Source organism: Trichosurus vulpecula, chromosome 8 (genome assembly GCF_011100635.1).
Source record: "Trichosurus vulpecula isolate mTriVul1 chromosome 8, mTriVul1.pri, whole genome shotgun sequence".
Lineage (NCBI taxonomy): Eukaryota > Metazoa > Chordata > Mammalia > Diprotodontia > Phalangeridae > Trichosurus > Trichosurus vulpecula.
In genome coordinates this window covers 63,420,616-63,442,688 of record NC_050580.1, presented here as the reverse complement: position 1 = coordinate 63,442,688, position 22,073 = coordinate 63,420,616, and the positions used below count along the sequence as shown (strand labels likewise).

The 22,073-nt window shown below is 41.9% G+C and overlaps 1 protein-coding gene and 1 pseudogene across 1 annotated transcript in view; one reads left to right on the top strand and one right to left on the bottom strand.

Annotated features, from left to right (window-relative positions):
- Positions 1 to 22,073, bottom strand: part of LOC118828694 (heparan-alpha-glucosaminide N-acetyltransferase-like) — a 378,901-nt gene that overhangs the window by 307,743 nt on the left and 49,085 nt on the right. The gene's annotated exons all lie outside the window — the stretch shown is intronic.
- LOC118828695 lies at positions 20,013 to 20,494 on the top strand (annotated as a pseudogene).

The window sequence follows — 22,073 nt, the reverse complement described above, 5'->3', positions numbered from 1 at the left end:
CCTCAGACACTTATGATCCTACATATGATCTTGGACTATAACAGTTATACCAAGCGAGTCTGAAAAACTTTAAATCTGAGACTGACAATAATGGCATGGAGAGACCATCAATCAGCAAACCTTTACTATGTGCCAGGCACCGTGCCTTTATTGTGCAGTCATCTCTGACTCTTTGTGATCCCATTTGGGGTTTTGTTTGCAAAGAGTGATTTACCATTGCCAGCTCATTTTACAGATGAGGAAATTGAGGCAGAGTTAAGTGACTTGCCCAGGGTCACACAGCTAGTAAGTGTCTGAGTCGACACTTGAACTCAGGAAGATGAGTCTTCCTGACTCCAGGCCCAGCATTTTACCTACTGTGCCACCTAGCTGCCAAGATACCATGCCTAGATACTAGGGATATAAAGACAAAATAAAACAGTCCTTGCAACAAACTCCCTCAAGGAGTTTATATTTTGTGACTTTGCAATGAAAAAGCATGCAAAACAAGCACATAAATCAGGAAACTATTAGCATTATCACAAGATTTCAGAGCTGGAAGAGATCTTAGCAAACCCCTAGTCCAGCCCCCTTATTTTATAAATAAAGAAACTGAGACACATAGGGGTGTGGCAATTTGCCCAAGTTTGCACATGTAGCAAGTATTGGAGCTGAGATTTGAACCAGAAAGTCAAGACTCTCGAAGTCCAAATCCAGAGCTCTTCCCACTATTCCAACCTGGTAATACTTTGCATTTCTGTCTTCTGAAGATCTCAGTTCTTTGGGGGAGGAGCAGATAAACCAATCGATAAGTGCTAGGAATGGGTCACACTTGACTGAGGAAGCTAATTTCCCTTTGCCTAGTACTCAATAATATGACAGGAGGTGGCTCTGCCTTTTCCCTCTATTACTGGCACCTGATGGAGGCTTGGGAAGCCTTCCTCCTACTCCCCCGGGGCTCCTGTCCAAAGAAACCCAGCCTGAGGCACTCTGGGAGCTTGGGTTGACCCCTGATGAGTAGGCAGCACACCAAGTAGTATCAGACACACAGTGGTGCCATCCCCCAAAAAGCCTACTAATGTTAAAGTTAGCACCTTTCACACCAAGACCAGCCTAGACAGGAATAATTTCTTTATGGCAAGGCATTAAAATTCATTCTCATATCCGTGCTAATGCTCCACTGTCATTTCTAAAAAGCATTTGCCGATATTAATAACAGATGCTCCTAAAGACCCCAACAAGCTAATCTCTTATGTATCCTGTCATTTACTCGAGCTTTAAAGCTGGCCACTTTTAATGGAGTATTTTTTTTTTCTGAATGCTACTCAACCTAGAGAATATGCTGCCCACTGAATTATCCTGCCTCCTCGCTTCTCATCCCCATCTCAATTGCTCTTCTCTTTCATTTTATAGATGCACACCCTTCAAACCAGAGTACTAGTAATAGCAGACACTTTGGGGGTCGCTTACGTCTCTGTGGCACTAAGCACTTTACATAGAGTAATTGACTGGATCCTCACAACAACTCTATGTGACAGGGACCAAAAAAACCAGTATTTTTCCCATTTTACAGATTAGGAAACTGAGGCTCAGAAGTGATTGGTCCAAGGTTGTACAGTTTGTAAGTTATGAAAGCAGGACTCAAACCTGGGCTTTCTATGTCTATTTCCAGTTCTCTTTCCATCCTACATCTCATGGTAATGTCTCTGGGAAGAAGGGATGTGACCTGTTTTCTTCCAGCATGAGGTGTTTCCTATGTTTTCCCCAACAAGTTATGGACAGTCATTCGCTTGTCGGACAACATGTCACTGCCCTGCTCAAGAACCTTTGCTGGCTCCCTATTTAACCTCTAGGATAAAATCCTGATAAACACCCCAATCTGGCACTTAAAGCCCTTCACAATTCACAATCCACCTTCTCAGACTTATTCCCATCAGCCCCTCCTGCCTCCTTTTAGACATTCTATGGCTCTGCCAGATTGGCCTCCTTGCATTTCACAAATACAGAATTCCAGCTCCTACTTCTACCATTTGCGACAGGCTCCTGTCCTGGTCTAGAAAACCCTCCCTCCTCACCTTTGCCAGGGTTGATCTGAGGCAGGCTCAAATGAGACAACAGATGCAAAGCACTGTGCAAACTTTAAAGTGCTATATAAACATTAAGTCTTCTTGTTGTAATTATTGTTAATGCTAGAGTCACTGAGCCTCCCATCTGGTGCTGACTTCGTTCCTCTGACCTTCTACTGAACTCCTACTGAACTCAAGCAATGTTCATAGCACATTACAGTCAGTGACTAAACATTTATGAGGTACCCACTATGTGCCAAACACTGTACAGTGGTAAATGTTTAACAATCAGCTCTTCAGAAAAAAAAAGTAGGTATACATACTTTTCAGTTTAATCTACATTACACATACTTTTTAGTCCAGAAAATCAACAAAGCAATAAATCAAGCCTGGATTTGTAGTGATCTGAAGTATAAATACTCACATTGAAAATTTAACAATTGGCTCTCCAAACTATTTGGAGCTGGCTCCAGCACACCTCTGCCTCTGACTTTTAGAATCCTCAGCTTTTTTCAAGTCTCAGCTCAGATACTTTCCCTGATTCTCCTAATTACGAGCACTATCTCTCCTCAAATTATCTTGCATGTACTTACTGTATAAATAGGATTATAGTTTTAGAAGCCATGGTTCACCCAGGATCACACAGCTAGTAAGTAACTAAGGTGAAATTTGAACCCAGGTATTCCTGACTCCAAGTCAAACATTCTATCTATACCCTGCTGCTTCTCACTGTTACATTCCCTAAGTAGAACATAGGCTCCTTGAGAACTAGATACTGTTTTTCATTTTTTTAATCTTTGGATTTCCAGTGTCTATAACAATAGAGTAGGTTCTTAATAAATGCTCCCTAAATTGAATTATGTTCACAAAAAGATTAGGAATAAAGCTGAGTAGTGCCAACCCCCTAGATAAAGTTCTCTCTACCTGAGTCAGAAAAGGCACCATGGAAGTGAAAGCTAGAATTCAACTTTCCTGGTGATCCTTAGGTTCCACACATCTGTGCAGTCTCACAGATAGCATGAGGTTACTTCCTCTGCCTAAATTACTTATGCAATATACTCTCCTGCCATTCTTAAGGACAGATAACTAGTTCTAATTTAAAAGTTGCAGGTGTGAACCAAGATCTTCATAAAAGAATGGGGTTTACCTGATCAGATATTCTATGTGAGCCAATGCAAATCAGCAAACGCATATGGGACATGTGCAGTTGCATAGACAGAGGAAACGGTACAATGATGATGAGGATTGGGTCTTTGCCCTCATGTGGCTTACAGTCGAGTAGTAAGAATAAGACAAGTGCTCAAATACAAGGCAGAATACGGAGCCATAAGAGAGGGATGACCAAGTGCTTCAGGGGTTTAGAGAAGGGAAAGATTAGTTGGGGGGGGGTGGAGGGGAGGAGAGTTGAAAGGGGTATCAGGAAAGGTTCTATATACATTATCTCCAACTCACACATGAGAACCCTGAGGCTCAGAGAGATTTGTGATATAATAAAAGCTTACATTTTATAGCGTTTAATACTAAAATGTTTATAGCTACCTCATGAATCAAAGGTAGTTTGGCAGCTTATCTCTAGTGAATTGAGAGCAGGCTCTGAAACCAGGAAGACCTGGGTTCAAGTCATGTCCTCGACATGTACGAGCTGTGGGAAAGTCAGTGTACTAGGTGCTCTTTTCTATTATAAGGTGTAAAGAAGCTGTTGACCTTCATTATTAGAGGAAGTTTCCTCATCTGGAGTTCTCTCTACCAATATAATCACAGGTCCTGTGCCTAGTCCTATAAAAGGTGTCTAGGATCTTAACAGGGCAGAGATGGAGGCTGGGGAGTAAATCTAGGGATTCATAGATCCTCTATTTCCAACAAGAAGGAACTTTAGAGATTATCTAGTTTAGGAGTTTTTAATGTCTCTGTCTCATAGATCCTTATTGTGAAGCAAATGAACCCCCCCCCAGAATAATATTTTAAAATGCATAAAATGGAATTACAAAAAAGTCAATTATCTTGAAATACAGCTATCAAATTATTTTATTTTTTAAAAATTCATGGACCCCAAGTCATGATAATGCCTAATAGTCCAACCTCTGCATTTTACAGATGAGGCAACTGAGGCTCAAAGAATGAGTGAATGAGCATTTATTAAGTGCTTACAAAGTCCAAAACATTGTGCTTTGGAAAATCAATATAGTCCATGATCTCAAGGAGCTCACATTTTAATAGTAATTCTGAGGCGAGCCTAACTTGAACCAGTTCCTACTAGTTTTATTTAGATATTATAACAAAAAGAAACACTTAGAAGTCATTCAACAAAAAAAGAGATTTTCTTAGCCACCCAGGAGAAGGATATTTGAAAAGGATAAGCACTGAGAACCTCTGTAGCTGATTCAGCTGAAGGAAGCTCCACTGCCTGAGTTACCCACCGTAATACACCAATTAAGCATAAGAGCACCCCAAGCTTTTCTGTACTTAGGAACCTAGTCCCTTGAGCCAACCAAGGCTCAAGGATAGTCTTAATAACTTTTAAGGAAAAATTTGCCCAACTTGCATGGAGTGAGAGGTTAGGATCTTGTTCCACAAAGGTATAGGAGGCCTCAGCTTCAGGGTGAATTGCAGCTCAAAGCAAAAGGATTTGCAAAATATCACACAAATGATAGGCAGTAGCACCAGTACTGGAGTCCGGGTGGTTGGGACAGAGGAGGGAGCACAAATGTGCTGCAAACCATGGGCAATGGTGTAAGCAAAAGTGTGAGTCAGATTAAGGGCGTGAATGAATTCAGGCCCAAATGAGATAGAATATGTAAAGTGCTTTGCAAACCTTAAAGAGTTAATATAAATGCTAGCTATTATTGCTAGCTATCTGTAAGGAGTCCATTTTAGTTGGAACTTAGAATATGTGAAGGGTTATTATGGGAAAACTACAATTTTTTCTAGCTGGGCAATTCATTAGAGGTGCAGCAAAAATTACAAAGAAAGGAGGGAGAGAGGGAGGAAAGGAGGGAAGGAGGGAAGAGAGAAGAGAAAGAAGGAAGGAGAGAAGGAAAGAAGGAAAGAGAGGGGAAGGAAGGAAGGAAAGGAGGTTGGGAGGAAAGGAGGAAGGAAGGAGGAAAGGAAGGAGGGAAGGAAGAAGGGAAGGAAAGAGGGAAGGAAGGAGGGAAGGGAGGAAGGAAATGAAGGAGGGAGGGAAGGGGGAGGATAGGAAGGAAGGAAGGAAGGGAAAGAGGGAGGGAGGGAAGAAGGAAGGGGGAGCAGGAGGGGGAGGGAAAGAGAAAGGGAGGGAGGAATGGAAGGGAAGAAAAGGGGAGGAAAGGAAGGAGAAATAGAAAAAGATAAGAAATAAAAACAACATGCATTTACTACAAAAACGATTATTTCCTTAGAAGAATTTCATCCTGAGAGGAATCCAAAGAACTTCTTAGATCTAGCACTCACCCCACCCTTTGCAGATGTAGAGGCTATGAATGTGTGACCTTGTGCAAAGTATCAGATTTTTTGATGTGTTGTTTAATTTTGTTGAACTGTAGTTTTTCTTTTTTATTCTTTGTTGTGAACGTTGGCTCTCTGAGAGGAAATATATTGAGAAATATAGGTGATATAAAAACAAAAAGACATCAATAATTTTAAAAAATCTGATGCTTTCCCTTCTCTTCAGAGGCAAGTCAGAGATCAGTCTCTTGGCCCCATCTCCCAGTGAAAGAAACTCTCAGAACAGCCTCCATTTGTCTGTGGTACTTATCACACATAGTGATACCGGCAGAGCTTGAAGCAAGAGAAGTCACAGGGATAGATTTTGGCTTCATTTGAGGAGGAAGTTGCTAACAAATTAGAGCTATCCAAAAGTGTTCTGGGGTGCCTTAGAAGTAGTGAATTCCTCATCACTGGAACAGTGGCTCTGTCTGACAAGCTGTAGCATGTGCAGTGGCCACACCCCAGTAAAACTGTGTAGGGAGACAGGCTAAACCAGGTTGAGGGTAACCAACAGACATCAAACCTATCAGTGAATTGGGGTATGTCTACCTCAAGCATATGTAGACTCCTCCCTCCTCAGAATTGGTGGATGAGAATGATTTATTCCTAAGGCCATTGAAGGTAGTGAAAGCAGGAGCTTGTGGAATGCTTAGAATTTGGTCAAACATCAAAGATTCCAAGATCATCCACTGCATCCTGGGCCATTTTCAGTCATCCTGACTTTATTCTTGCCACTGGACTTCAATGATTCATGAAGAGAGAGTGAGGCATCACTTTGTGCAACTCTGCCTTAAATGCACCCAGGAATCAAGACTTCACCCTGGATAGTGATGGAAGGAAAGAAGAAAGAAGGAAAGAAAGAAAGAAAGAAAGAAAGAAAGAAAGAAAGAAAGAAAGAAAGAAAGAAAGAAAGAAAGAAAGAAAGAAAGAAAGAAAGAAAGAAAGAAAGGAAGGAAAGAAGAAAGGAAGGAAGGAAGGGAGGAAGGAAGAAAGAAAGAAAGGAAGGGAGGGAGGGAGGGAGGAAGAGGGAAGGGAGGGAGGGAGGAAGAGGGGAGGGAGGGAGGAAGAGGGGGAGGGAGGAGGGAAGGAAGGAAGGGAGGAAGGAAGGAAGGAAGGAAGGAAGGGAGGGAGGGAGGGAGGAAGGGAGGGAGGAAGGAGAAAACAGAGAGAGATTCAGAGATGAAACAGAAAAAAGGAGAGGAATCAGAAATGGAAACTAGAGCCCATTTCAGAGACCCACACGGGCAGGATCTGGGCGTAAGCACCAATCTCTTCCTGACCACGGATTTGTCCATTTAAATCCTGAATGCTTTTGATTAACAAGACTCAACAAACCAGACTCTACAATTTAAGATTCATTTGGTGAGAGCAACCTGACAGCTAGTTGGTGGTTGCTTCAGCCCATCAATCACACAGGTTATAAAATACAACAGAGTTCCCCAAAGCCTCATAAACCACAGAGATGTGCTCAGCAGCTCCTTCCCCTCTGGTTTCTTAGAGCCCTTTTCTCCCTGACAGACTGTTTATTCCAATTAGGTCAGAAGAATGTCTTCCTCTTCAATGTATCCCAAGTAAAAAATATCCATGCTACTCCTGATGTCTCTCTGTCCTAGTTCCTGCCTTAGGCGACACAAAGATCTCAGACTGTCTTGGCCAAGTGCGGCAGGGCTTCATTATTGGAGACCTTCAACTTTTAGAAAGTCCTGCTTTATATTCATCCAAAATATGCCTCATTTTCTTACGAATTCTTACTAATTCTACCTTCTACAGGTACAGAAAGAAGCCTGCTACCTCTCTGATGGGCAAGCCCTTCAAATATCTGAAGGCAGCAACCATCTCCCCAGTTTCTGCCATCCCTAATAATAAATAATTTCCAGATTCTTCATGATCATAGTGGCCCTCCTCTGGACACACAAGAGTTAATCTGGCGTGCACAGATCCCCAGGAGGCCCATGGATGAATTTTAGGAGGTCTGTGAACTAGAAAGGAAAAATAATTACATCTTTATTTTCACAAAACTCCAACTAAAATTTAGTATTTCCTTCAGATATGAATGTAGGCAACAAATACTATCCTGAGAAAGGGTCTATTGGCTTTACCAAAATGCCAAAGGAATCCAAGACACACCAAAAAGATTAAGAACCCCTGGTCTAGATCAACATTGTTATAATGTATTGTCCAGATCCCAACAGAATGCTGACATTTATACAACACTTTAAGGGTGACAAAAATTTTTTCTATACTTCCATACCATGTCTTTTTTATTCAGACATAGTTTCTACTGTCTCCCCACTGGAACCTTAGTCTCTGACTGGGAAACCATTCCAGGGGCCAATTGGCCAGTGTTTTACCCATCTTGCCTAATTCAGGCCTTTCTTCCACACTCCTGCCTACTTCTATTCTCCTCCACCCCCAAGACATATACTTCTCTTTCCGTCGGCCCTTTTTATTTTTTCTGCCCCCTTTAGAATGTAAGCTTCTTGAGGCCAGGGACTGTCTTGTTTGCTTGTATTTGTATACTGAGCACTTAGCATGGTGCTTGGCACATAGTAAGTAATTAACAGATGCTTTACCTACCTTATGTCTTTTAGACTTCACAACAACCCCATAAAGTAGGCAGTACCTTTGACAGATTTTACACATAAGGAAACTGGAACTCCTAAAAGTTAAGTGATATCCAGGGCCCCACAGCTATTAAGTGTCAGAGTCTGGATTTGAATTAAGATCTTCCTGACTCCAAGGAGAACACACTATACACTGTATGTCAAAAAATGGTCTGATCAGCCCAGAGTACAATGGGACTTCTATTTCCTCAACATCTGTCTTTTTTATCTTTTTTAAGGGCACCTACATTATAATCTGAGTAAATATTTAATTCATAGCCAACTAAAAGTCCTTGCATCTTTTATACATAAAATGCTATCAAGCCATTGTTTGATATCTATAGTTTCTGGAATTTTTTTTTCAATGGGACTCTCATATCGTCTTCTCTTCTACCTTGCACAACAATCTCCTCTTTTTCATGATGAGTACATTCAGAACTGGACAGATCCTTAGAGCTCATCAAGTCCAAACATCCCCCACCCCATCCTTTTTTTTAAATTAAGAAGCCAAGGGCCAAAGAATTAAGTGAATTGTCCGAGGACATAGTAAGTAGTAGAATGGAGATTTGAACCCAAGTTTTTTGTGTCCTCAGTCCAGCACTTTTATCAGTCACATGCTATCTTCTCTGGTTTTACGTTCTCTCAGGCATCTGTTAACATTATACTCTCTTCTCCAAATGATGAGCCTATCTATACCTTGCTTTTTCTCTTCCCTGTCTCAAACATCAATTTTTTAAAGCCAATAATGTTTTGTTGTCTTTTCTTGTTCAGTCTTTTTCAATCTTTTTGTGACCCTGTTTGGGGTTTTCTTGGCAAAGATATTAGAGCAGTTTGCCATTTCCTTCTCTAGATCATTTTACAGATGAGGAAACTGAGGCAAACAGGGTGAAGTGACCTGCCTAGGGTCACATAGTTAGTAAGTGTCTGAAGTCAGATTTGAACTCAGGAAGAAATGTTTTCCTAACTCCAACCCGGCACTCTAACCACCTAACTGCCCTACTACCATTCCCCCAACATTGTTAGAAACATTGATATCATCTTTGACTCTCCTCTCTGACTCACCTTATATATCCAGTCAAGTTCTATTGTTCCTATGTCTCCAGACTTTCTCACATCTGTCTTCTTCATTCTGTTGTTGTTTTTAGCATTCTTCAAAAGTCTCAATTTATTTTGGATTTTAACTGTCCTAACACAATCCATATATACTCATACTACTTTTGCAACTATGATGTCCTTTCTTACATTTTTGGGTAGGGGGCAATCAGGGTTAAGTGGTCATATAGCTAGTAAGTATTTGAAACCAGATTTGAATTCAGGTCCTCCTGACTCCAGGGCCCAGCACTCTATCCACTGCACCACCTAGCTGCCCCCCTTCCTTGCATCTTGTGTATTTATTATTCCTTGTGCAGTCACGTTGGTTTATTTTGATACTTCCCTCTTTTCTTCCTTATTTGGACTGCTCTCAATTGTATTGTCAGAATTTCATTTCATAACTTTTTTTGCCCTTGAGTCATGTTCTCTTTTGGAGTCTCTAGCTGTGCTATCTTTAATCTGAAATGTTGGAAATCTGCTTTCCCAAAGTCTATAGTAAATGATGACTCTGCCCGATCTCCCTCTCCTCTTCTGTTACAAACTCCGAGAAAATTTCTGCCAAGGTTTCCATCTCACCAATCAGTTCTTTCTCATTGGTCAGAATAGAATGCAGAATTGTACAAGATGAAATTGCTAGTGAGGCAGGAATTCATCATATCTTGCCTAGTGAGATTTCTAGCAGATGTCTGGATAATTAAAGCTCCCGGTCACTGCTGTATTGTGCCACTGGGACAGTTTGTGATCTGTATTAGGAAAAGCATCACCTAAGTACTATCTCTATATTGGTGGGCTATAGTAAGTGTGTTGCCTCAGTAATGTCACCTTGACATTGGGATCCATCTGACCTTGGACATAAGCAGCATGAGTTCTGATTTTACCACTGAGTAGATAGCTTTTATTCTCTTCTTTATTAAGTCCCTTCCTGCTTTGATTCTCTTGTCTACCCCAGCCAAATTGTCTCTTTAAAGTGTCACTTTCATCATGTTACTATTCTACCCAAACACTTCACTTCTCCTCTTTCTCCTAGATACTGGGATGGGGAACCTGTGGCCTGTATGAAGTTTAGATTCAGTCAAAGGGCCACATTTGAGGACCTCGAGGGCCACATGTGGACTTGAGGCCACAGGCTCCCCACCTCTGTAGAACCTGCCCCTCCCTCTGCCTTCATTTTTTCAATAGCACCCCCATTTCCCCAATTATGATGTTCAAAACAATGATGTCATCTTCAACTGTCCTCTCTGCCTCATCTTCTACAACCAGTCAAGTCCTACTGGTGCCATGTATTCAGTTCTTCTCAATCTGTCTTTTCCTTTTGATAGCCATCACTTTCCTAAACTATTGCAATAATTACCTCCTAATTAATCACTTTGTCTCCAGTCTCTTGTCCCTCCAATCCATACTTTACACTGCTGCCAGATTCATCTTCTTCCTACAAAGATCTGATCATATCACCACTATATTCGAAATCCTTTGGCCTCACCACATAAAATCCAAACTCACCAATTTTGAATTGAAAGACTTGCATACTCTGGCACCACCCTGTCTTTCCGACCTTATCTCATAGCTTGCATATGCTTTGTGGTCCAGCCCTGATCCTTAGGCTGTGTCAGCATCTCATGGGACCAACTTCTCCACTTAGACACAAACCATTAGACCTGTGAAAATTTAGTTTCCAGGCTCTTCCCTGCCACTGCTTTCTCATTCACAGAAGCAGCGCAGTTTATTGGAAAGAGCCTTGATGTTGGGGTCAAAAGTTCAAGGATCAACTCTTGTCCTAGACCTTAGCTTCTCTGAGCCTCAGTTTCCTCATCTGTAAACTTGTTATAATACCTGTGGTGCCTATCTGAAAGAGACATTGCAAGGTAAGCAGTGTAAATATGACAGATTTATAAAGATTTTATAAACTATTGTTATTTTTATTATTAGCTTGCCTGAGTACCGTAGCCCACCCCAAGGCAACGTGGCTCTGGACTTTGCTCCCTAGAGATTTGTTTCTGAATTTAATTCTCGGCTGCCTTTTCCTCTTCTTCAGTGCTGTCACCAAAACTAGGTGATTAGATTAATATTTGCTTCCTCTGTCCCCTCTATGGTCTACTGCAATACACTCCAGATCATAAGAATGCAATTTTTGAGGTCTACGTACAAAAGAAAGGAGAATATGCCAATCTAGAAAGAATACTCCAAGCTAAACAGATGATACAGTTGTCTGTTTACAACAGACAACAATGAGCTGGGTTCAGAGCTGATTAAGAAAAGGAGAGCAGGCTGGATTGTTTGGGGAAACCACAACATTCCTTCAATGACCCTAAACTTCCTGTGAAAGCAAGGGCTCATGGTTTAAAAGCCACATTCTACTGATATGGCAACAAAACATGGAATACACCAATCTGTGAAGAATACAAAATATTTATCATGATGGAAAGGTGAATAAAGGTGTGAACACACTGCAAGATAGAACTAATGAGGGACTTTGAAGAAATAAAATAAACTATGTCACCAAGGAATCACATGCTAAGAAGAAAAGATGAGCCGGTCAGGTAGAGAGGGTGAGGGATAACGATAGACAGCAGGTGTGTCCCACTGGTACCTTTAAAATGTCAGAAGAAAGTGAGGAAAGCACCCATCATTATACGTAGAGCCTCTTATAAAGATCCTACCTTTGATGAAGAAGCCTTTTCCAATCCTCCATAGTGCTAGAGTCTTGGTTCTGTTGATTATCTCTGATTCATCCTGTATATAGTTTGTTTATACATAATTTTTGTATGTTGCCTCCCCTATTAGATTGTGAACACCCTGAAAACAGTGTCTGTTTCTTGTTTTTCTTTGCATCTTTAATGCTTAGCACAATGCCTGATATACAGCAGGTGCTTAATAAATATTTGTTGACTGACTGACTTATGGTAAACTTATGGAAAGATATGGACAAGAGTGACCTAAGATAGAGAGGCATGGATGGGTAGTGATCTCAACAACAACAGCAAACCTCCACAGTCATGCAGGATTGTATTGTTTATTGACATCCCCTCAAAATCATAACAATGAAGCCCAACTCCCTGGAAAGTCCCAAAGTTCACAAAGAATAATCCTTTTCCTTATATTTTTCAAATTGTACTCCCATCCAAACCTGTACCCCTCCAGAGCACTACCTCCAGTGCTCTCCAACCTTAATTTTAATGCCTGGCATACCTTCCTTCTCTCCCTTCACTTATATAAATTCTACCTACCCATTAAGCCCCAACTCAAATATCACCTTTTTCATGATTTTTTTTTCTTATCTCTATCCCTATTCCCTAGCTATACTCTCCCAGGCGAAAAGCTCCCTCTTCCCTTAAAAAAAGAATTATCTTTTTTCCTTGGAATTAACCCAACACTCTGTTCTTCTGTCATGCATTTATCATGCTTTGCAATGTGGAAAGGCACCATTGAATAGTGGATAGGACATCGACCTCAAGGTCAGGCTGACCTGGGCTGAATTCCCATACCTTTGATACATACAGGGTGAATCACTTAATACTTCAGCACCCCCAGACAATTCACCAAGACCATAAGCCACAAAATAGTTGCCCATATGCTTTGATTGCTTCCTCATCTGGTAGCTCCCTATTTTGATAAAATCACAGATCTAGACTAAACTTTGAATTATAGTTACAAGGTTGTATCATATTTTCCAACTAATTGGTAAGTCTTAAGGAGGGAATGGCTTTGTCTTGTCTATATCCTCCAGCTTGGGGCTCAGCACAAAGTAGGACTTTAATCAATGTTTGAGTCATTTGAACCTCTTCTAGCTCCCTGTTGCCCGAGGAAGAGTTTAAATTCATCAGTCTGGCATTTGAGGCCTTCTTACAGTCTGGCACCAACCTGCTTTTCCAATCTAATCTCCCACAGTGACCTTGCACCAATCCTCTGCTCAGGTCAAATTAATTTCTTCACTATCCCTTCAACACAACTTTCTAAATTCCCACCTCCACACCTCAGCTCACAGTGACCTCTCCCTTCTTTCCATTCATCTCACTATATCCCATCTTTCAAGATGCGCCTCAAGGCTAATCTCATCCACAAAGCCTTCCCAGACACCTCCAACCTACAGTGACCACCCTCTTCTGTGAACTTAGTTTAGCAATCGGTGACTCCCTTGTTGTGGAACACCGGGACAAAAATCAGGAAGCCTTGAAGTTTTGAATTAAGATTATTTGCACAACTAGATTATAAACCCCCTGAAGGCAAGGACTATGCTGTATACTTCTTTGTATTTGTATAACTTGTCCTTCTCTCTGCCCTTTCTCTACCTTTTTCCTCAACCTAGCAAGGTGCCTACCATTAATGTGACTTGCTGTACAATCTTAACTGGAGGAAAAAAGAGGTTTCTTCCCAAATTAGGAATAGAATTTAAAGATAGGAATGTACATAAGCCCCTTTTGAGTGAAGTACTATACCATAGAAAATCATAGGGTTTCAGAAATAGGAAAGAAGGAAGGAAGGAGGGAAGGAGGGAAGGAGGGAAGGAAGGAAGGAAGGAAGGAGGGAAGGAAAGGAAGGACGGAAGGAAGGAAAGGAAGGAAGGAGGGAAGGAAGGAAAGGAAGGAAGGAGGGAAGGAAGGAGGGAAAGAAGGAGGGAAGGAGGGAAAGGAAGGCAGGAGGGAAGAAAGGAGGGAAGGAAAGGAAGGCAGGAGGGAAGGAAAGGAAGGCAGGAGGGAAGGAAGGAGGGAAGGAGGAAAGGAAGGAAGGAAGGAAGGAAGGAGGGAAGGAAAGGAAGGAGGGAAGGAAAGGAAGGAAGGAGGGAAGGAAGGAGGGAGGGAAAGAAAGGAAGGAAGGAGGTAAGGAAGGAGGGAAGAAGGGAAGGAAGGAAGGAATATATGATTATTTCCATTTTGCAGATGAAAAGACTGAGACTCAGAGGGGCTGTATGTGATTTGCCAGTGGTCCCAAAGCCAAGTGTTGGATTTGAATCCAGGTGTCTCCTGACTCCAAGACCAGGCCTCTTTCCACAGAGGGGAAATGTCAGAAGCCTAGATTATAGTTGGAAATAGTAAGGGTGGAGAGGGGAAGGGAGAGCAGGATGGAGACACTTGAAGATGCTATTAAAATTCTCACTTTGAAATACAGACTTTTAAATCTGGAAGGAATTTCATAGATCATCTAAGCCAGTTCCTTCATTTTTCAGATGAGGTGAATAAAACCCAGAAAGGTTTAGTGCCTGAAGGCTGATTTCTTTTAGACCAGGTCTAATTTCTTTTGGGCCCCAGGCTACTCTGCAAGGCTGATTTATGTCATTTGATTTGCAAACCAAACTAGCCCATCTACAGTCTTTCCTCTGCGTAAATAACATCTAATAATAATTGTCCCCTTCACTTCCCTCAGGGGGTACAAATGAATAAACTCTCTAATCCCAATGGGTCTCAACTTTTGAACTCCCTAGGTATACTTCTATTAGGCCCTCAATCTGTAGCCCCAGGTAACCCCTTTAGGGTCATGCCATGCTCTCTGGGAAGGGGGAGTGGATGCAGAGCCCCTCAGCATCTTCCCTCACAGACTCCCCAGAACAACAGTCAGATAAGGAAGGACTCAGGCTGGTGAGATGAGAATCCTGAAGCTGGTATTATCTTGCAGATAAGACCAGGCATAGGGAAGGCAGGCCTGTGCCCAGCTGCTTGTCCCTACTGGTAGAGGCCACCACAATTTACGTTTCCTTGTGAGTCAGTCAACAGGGTCAGGCAGGCCAGGAAAGTACAGGTTTAAACATGCTTCATTCTTCACACTTCCAAAGTAGAAGGGGAAAGATGGCTCTCTGCAGGAGGAGGACCAGAAAAGTAGAAAGAAAAAGAAAGCAACCCCTCCTCAGACTGGACAGCTTAGTCATGGACAAGGCCTCTGCTTTTGGCTCTCTTGGGTTCACCCCCATGAAGTGAGCTCCTAACCCCAGAGCCTGAAGGAAACCATGTCATCCAAGACTGCATCACCCCTAGGACTGAGTGATTTCATCCAGAAAAAGAGGGAATTTGATTTTGAAAAAGGCTTTAATTAGGACACATTTTCCACCTATTTGCTGGGGACCACACCTCAATAAATTCAAAGGAAATTAGCTTTACCTTTTCATCACTGGTGAAATATTGACTGCCCCAGGGTTCTTTCCCTGAGATTGGAGACTGGAGTGGCAAGCATAGAGCAACCCTCCTCTCAGAAATTCATCTCCTGTCCTATGTCCTGCCATCAAGCAGAGTGAGGAATAATACAATCTCATCAGGTTTTTCTGTTCCCTGGGAAGCTGGAACCAGGAATTTAGGCTGAATTGAAGCCCAGGCTTGGAGCTGAAAAGGATCCCAGAGATTACCTGGCCTAACCATCATTCATATCGTGAATATCATCTACAATATTAAGCAGAAATTCTCTATCTGCTGCACAAATACTTCCAGCGGTGGTAGACCAATCCCTTCCACATACAGCAATGAAAGAGAAATCCCCGAAAAATGAAAAAGTACAAGAGATATTCATTGGGGACATCCACGGTTCCTGTTTTTGAATTTCAAACACAGATGACAATAATATTAAGAAGTAGAGGCAGTACGGTGTCATTTGAAGCCGGGAAGCCGTGGGTTTAAGTTTGGCCTCTGACATGCTAGCTGTGTGACCCTGGGCAAGTCACCTAACCATTTAGCGCTCCAGGTTAGGCAGCTCTCTAAGATGGCAAGTTGCAGAAAGGCTGCTGACCTGCAGTGGTGGAGGGAAATTTCCTCACCAGGGAGTTAATTTCCTATTCCAAAGAAATCACAAGTGTGATCCCTAGCCCTATTTTGTAGGAAAACAACCTTGAAAGACTTGCAAACTCTGGCCCATCACTATTTCAGGAGACTGATGACCAAGGAGGCTTCCCTTCTCTCAGCAAAAAAGAGATGGATTGTGGGTACAGGAAGAGACTGAAATCTTCAGCTGGGACCAATGACTGTGTTTGGTTTGACTATTCTTATTCATTCCAAGGAAAGGCTTTCATTTGGGGGGAGGGGAGAACAGTGGTGGGGAAGAGGAGAAGGGGCAGGGACAGTGATGCCAAAAAAAAAAAAAGAAGAAAAATTTTCAGATGTCAATGAAACATTTTAAAAATGATATATATAGAAGAGAATAGAAGTTCAGAAGAAGAGACAGGCAAGCAGGGCTTGTTAAGAGGCTGCTGAGGGATGTAGTAGAGAGAGTATTGGCCTTGGGAGTCATATAGACCTGATTTCAAATCCTTCCTTAGACAATGACTAGTTCTGTGACCCGGGTCAAATCATGGAACCATTCAGCCTCAGTCTCCTCCACTGTAAAATGGGTATAATGTCAAAGGTTGAAAGTTAAATGTTTCTAAAAGACCCTTTGTTTCAAAATTACCTTTTATTAGCACTCATCACAAGAATTGTTGCTTTCAGAATCTGTAATGGAAATAATAGCGGAAAAATCCTGTGTAGTTTAAAATCAGTCATCAGAAAGCATAATGACTAAGATATAATATACCTGTCCTTAATATGTAAATAAATGTAATTTGCTCCAAAGACCCATGGACTATGGGATCTATTTATGTCTATTGTAGTACATAAACCAAAAGATTTTAACCATTTTGTGCTAAAAACTCATTTCGCCAACTACAAAGACCAAATCTGAACTGCAAATCTGGTTGCTTTGAAGAGATGGATTAATTTGAATTTATTAGTTTCTAGGGTGTATCTTTCAAAATTCTACAGTGGTATTATTTCATATACTATATATCTGCAAATGATAATAAAACTTCACTTTCTTTTCTAAAAAGAACAAACAAAAAACATAATTTAACATTTAACACCTTCCTCCCAAGGTTTCTGTGAGGATCAAATTGAGATAATATTTGTAAAGTGCTTTGCAAACCTTAAATTCAAGACATACTTTTGGAAGAAACCATATGTAACAGATTCACCATTTCATATACAATCTTCTCTTTACATATGGATATATTCAGGTTTGTTGGTATCGATCAGATAGCTAGTTGATGTGTATGAAGGAGCTACAAGGCTCAGTGAATAGAGCACCAGGCCTGGAGGCAGGAAGACCTGAGTGTCTGAGGTCAGACACTTACTGGCAATATGACACTGGGCAAGTCATTTAATCTCTGCTTGCCTCTGGAGAAAGAAATGGCAAACCTTCCAGTATCTTTTCCAAGAAAAGCCCATTGGCATTATTTGGTCTGTGGAATTGGACACAGCTAAACAACAATAAAGCAGGCCCTTATTTTTTTTTCCTAAAAGGCAAACACAAATTTTAAATGCACAATAAAGAATTCCATTGGAAGACTTAAGCCTTGCCAATTTGGCATCTAAAACTCTATGTCCAACAGCCACAGACAGCACCATCCCTCCCTCTATCCGGCCTGTCGATGTCTCTTAGAATTTGGGAGGGACCTAGCACAAGGCCAGACCATCTCAAAGGTACGTCAGGAACAGATGGACCTTTGCACTTTCTCCAGGAAAAAGGAAAAAGACAGTGTCACATAGGGAAAAGTCCACGACTGACTTTGGAGTCAGAAAACGCTAGTCCAAATCCCAGCCCTGCTCCCAGAACGATCTTAGCTGAGTCACAAATTCTTTGGGCCTCAGCTTTCTCAACTATAAAATGAAGGGGTTAAAGCAGGTTCCCCACCCCTGGGTTAAAGGATCTCTCTCACCCTGTCCAGCACTTAGGTCTGTAAACTGCTATGAGATCTAATCTTAATAAATTCTAGCAGAGCAGTCCAATTTGTATTCATTATTCTTGGGGTCAGCCCTGCTGCTGCCTGCCAAGAGATGTTAAAACCTTTAAAAATGCTGAGGGGAGTATTTTCTTAAGTGCCTAATCATGGGGTGATTTGACTAGCAAAGCAACCTGCATTTGGGTGAGAGAGAAACCTCATCAACATGGCGGGGATGGCTTGGAAATGAATATCGTAGTTTTAGAGCAGAGGCTCTTTACCTTCTGGGTGTCATGGACCCCTTCGGCAGGCTGGTAGAGCCCAGTTTTACTGTAGTTTGTTACTTATATTCACATTTGAAGGAAATACTCAATTTCGGTTAGAGGTTAGTAAAAGTAAAGATTTAATTTTTTTTCCCACTCAAGTTCACGGACCTCCTGAAATCTGTCCACAGATGAGTCCATGGATGCCGGGTCTCAGAGCAACCCTGTCTTTGAGCAAGAAGGAAACTCAGCTACCATCTAGCCCAACCTCATTGGTCATAAAGTCCAACCTCAGACAACTGAAGTTACCCACGTAGACAGAAAAAGCTAGCACGAAAACCTAGGTCCTCTGACTCCAAATTCAGCCCTTGCTGTTTAATTGTTTTCAGTTGTTGTGTTTGATTCTTTGCATCCCCATGTGGGGTTTTCTTGGCAAAGATACTCGAGTGGTTTGCCATTTCCTTCTCCGGCTCATTTTACAGATGAGGAAACTGAGGAAAACAGGATGAAGTATCTCAGACTGGATTTGAACTCAGGTCTTCATCCACTGAGCCACCTACCTACTTCTCCCAATAATAAAATGTATTATACTTTTTTTTTTGTTCATTTCAGTCACGTCTGACTCTTTGTGAGCTCATGTGGGGCTTTCTTGGCAAAGATACTAGAGGGGTTTGTCATTTCCTTCTTCAGCTCATTTTATGGATAAGGAAACTAAGGTAAACAGTATGAAGTGACTTGCCCAGAGTCACGCAGCTAGTAAGTGTCTGAGATCAGATTTGAACTCAGGAAGATGAGTCTTCCTGACTCTAGGCCTGGTGCTCCGTGCACTATGGTGCCACCTACTTGCCTATAATATTTATGCCAGAGATGCCAAACTTGGCCCAGGGGTGCATGTGGCCCACAACCCACCTGATTGCACCTGAACCAGATTAAAATACAATTGAGAAATATTTAACAAAACAAATAAAAATACAATAAGCATAGCTAACATTGCAAAAAGAAGTTAATAAGCAGCCCACAGGGATCCTTATGTATGGGTTAGTGGCCAGTGTTCCTCCCTCTCCCCTTTTTATTTTAGATTGATACCAAGGATCTACACCAGATACCACGTTCTTACTCAAGCTGCCACATGCACTTCCTGCCTGTCATTCCAAGACATTTTCCTATTCTGGGCCAGGGCAGGCAGTTGAGAACTGCCTCTGTGCTCTATGTGCATGGTACCTCCATGGCGATCAAGGCAACAGTGAGATCCACCTTTTCTCGATGTTACTGCTTCTCTCCCCACCTGAAATGTCAACACCTGCAGCAGTGTTGGGACAACTGATTCTCCCAGCTGTGAGAGACCTCTACCTTCTCAAACCCGATACCAGTCTGTTTAGACCTCTCCTAAGCACTTAGAGTTATTTGTGTTGTTACCTTAACCACCTACTAAATTGTGAGCTGCTTGAGTGTGACAGACTATGGCTCATTCTCTCTTTATATCACAGAACCATATGGAATACTGGGCATAATAGGTACTTAAATGTTTATTCAATCAAAAATAAATCCAGTAATAGAGGATACTGTTAAAGAGAGGGAGCTGTCACTCTGAACTGGAACCATTAGCTGGACCCTTAAGGAGGTGCAGACCTGGAGAGGTGAAGAGGGAAGAGAGAGAGAGAAGGCAGAAATCCCAGGAAGAGAAAATGTGAGCAAAAATATAGAGACAAGAATGGTCACAGGCAACATTCATCATTAGCAGGCACTACTTATTAGAATCTCCACTAACGCTTTGCCGAGCACAGGCTAGCAGGGTCCCAGTGGGTGCCTGGGTGGCAGCTCTGCTGCTGCCACTGAGCAGGAGCCGGGGATCCGCACGCCATAGGTCCCCTAGGGCACCATGGACTGGCTGACTCAGCGCTGCCCACTGCTTGCTGTCCAGAGCTGCATTCTCCCCAGCTGCCTCTCCTGGCTCCTGGTGGTGATGGCCTTTCTCCTGTCATACCCTGTGCTGAGGACCATCAGCCTCCATCTCCACTCAGCAGTTACTGGCAGTTACCTCTCTGGGACTTACTCAGTTGCCTTTGTCAACTGCCCCAATGAAGAGATTGCCAAAGAGACATAGCAAGGACCATCCTAGATAAGAAGCTGGCTGCCTGTGTGAATATCCTGCCAAGGGCTTCCTCTCTGTACTTTTGGAAGGGAGAGATTGAAGAGGCCACCGAAATCCTTTTGTTAGTGAAAACAAAGACTCCAAAAATACGTGAACTTTCTAACTTAATCAGATCAATTCATCCTTTTGAAATTCCTGAGCCCATACTCATCGACCAAGGAAACCCTCTTTATTTCAAGTGGATTGAGGAAGGGGTAGCTGAGGACTGAGCAGAAGCCCACTCTGCTTTCTGGCATGACAGTTCTTACATTGTCACCTTTCCCATTGGGAAGAGATCTGTAGAGAGCTTGGCAGGAGGTGGGGTGAGACAGTTGCTGTCCCTTGGACTGCAATACATTTAGAAGATAATTAACTTATGGATTCTGATGCTTATGCCAGCTTTTTGCCCATTCTAGGTAATGAGCAGAAGAGGTGAATGCATATTGAATGGAAAAGAAGATAGCTATGTACTTTGACCCCTCCTTTCCCCTCATGATGAGAGTTTAGTTCTTTAAGGGGATGGTTGTGAGTGTTCTACCCTGCCTCTCTATTGCCCACTACCACATACACTTGACACGTACCACCACCAGTCCACAGAATGTCCCCCTTTCACAGAATGGAACCCTTAGTAAAAAAATGGGAATGGGGCTAGATCGGGTCTGCTTTTCTGTTATATTTATTGCCTCTGTTAGGAAGAAACCTGGTAAACTAACTAATTCACCCCTAGGTTCTAGGAGCTAGATATGTTTCTCCCTCAAAGGGAATTTTTTTCCTTTTTAAATATTTTATTTTTCCCAATTACATATAAAAACATTTTTAACCTTCATTTTTACAACTCTGAGTTTTCAATTCTCTCCTGCCCTCCCTCCTCCCCTCAATGAGAAGGCAAGCAATTTCATATAGTTACACATATGCAGTTATGTAAAACATTTTCATATTAGTCATGTTGTGAAAGAAAACAGACAAAAAAAGAAAAATAAAATAAAGTTTTTTAAAAAGCAAAACAAAAAAGAATCTCCACTAACATGTTAAAGGGATTCACTTATTAAAGGGATTCACAATTTGATTTTCAGAGCATCACGTAGAATTTCTCTCTCAGTTTGCTTAACCATAAAATGGACATAGCAATATTTCTCTGCTTTCATGGAGATAGTGAGAAGGTGTCAGATATACAGATGCCTGTTGGGAAGCCAGTGTGTAACTTGATTTGGAAACTTTTAGATTGTATTTAAAATGTGCCTTGAAAGTGTAGACTGGGCTTTCAATAGGATCATGGATATCAGAAAGTTTTATCCCAGTACCTGCTCCTGATAGCAGCTGTTCCCTTCTTGTTTCTCACCTGTTTATCATGTGCTCAATAATATCTACCAGCGATTAGCACAATGCCTGGTACAAGGATGTCAATAAGCCTCTTAATATATTTGGCCACAGATGGTGATGGTGATGATGGTGATGGTGGTGATGGTGGTGATGGTGATGGTGGTGATGGTGGTGATGGTGATGATGGTGATGGTGGTGATGGTGATGGTGGTGATGGTGATGGTGATGGTGATGGTGATGGTGATGGTGATGGTGATGGTGATGGTGATGGTGATGGTGATGGTGATGGTGATGATGGTGGTGATGGTGATGGTGATGATGGTGATAGTGATGGTGGCGATGGTGGTGATGATGGTGATGGTGGTGATGGTGGTGATGATGGTGATGACGGTGGTGGTGGTTGGTAGTGGTAGTGGTGGTGATGAAGAGAATTATTGCCATCATTACTATTATTATTGAACAATTAGAATAGAGATAAATGGGGGGAGA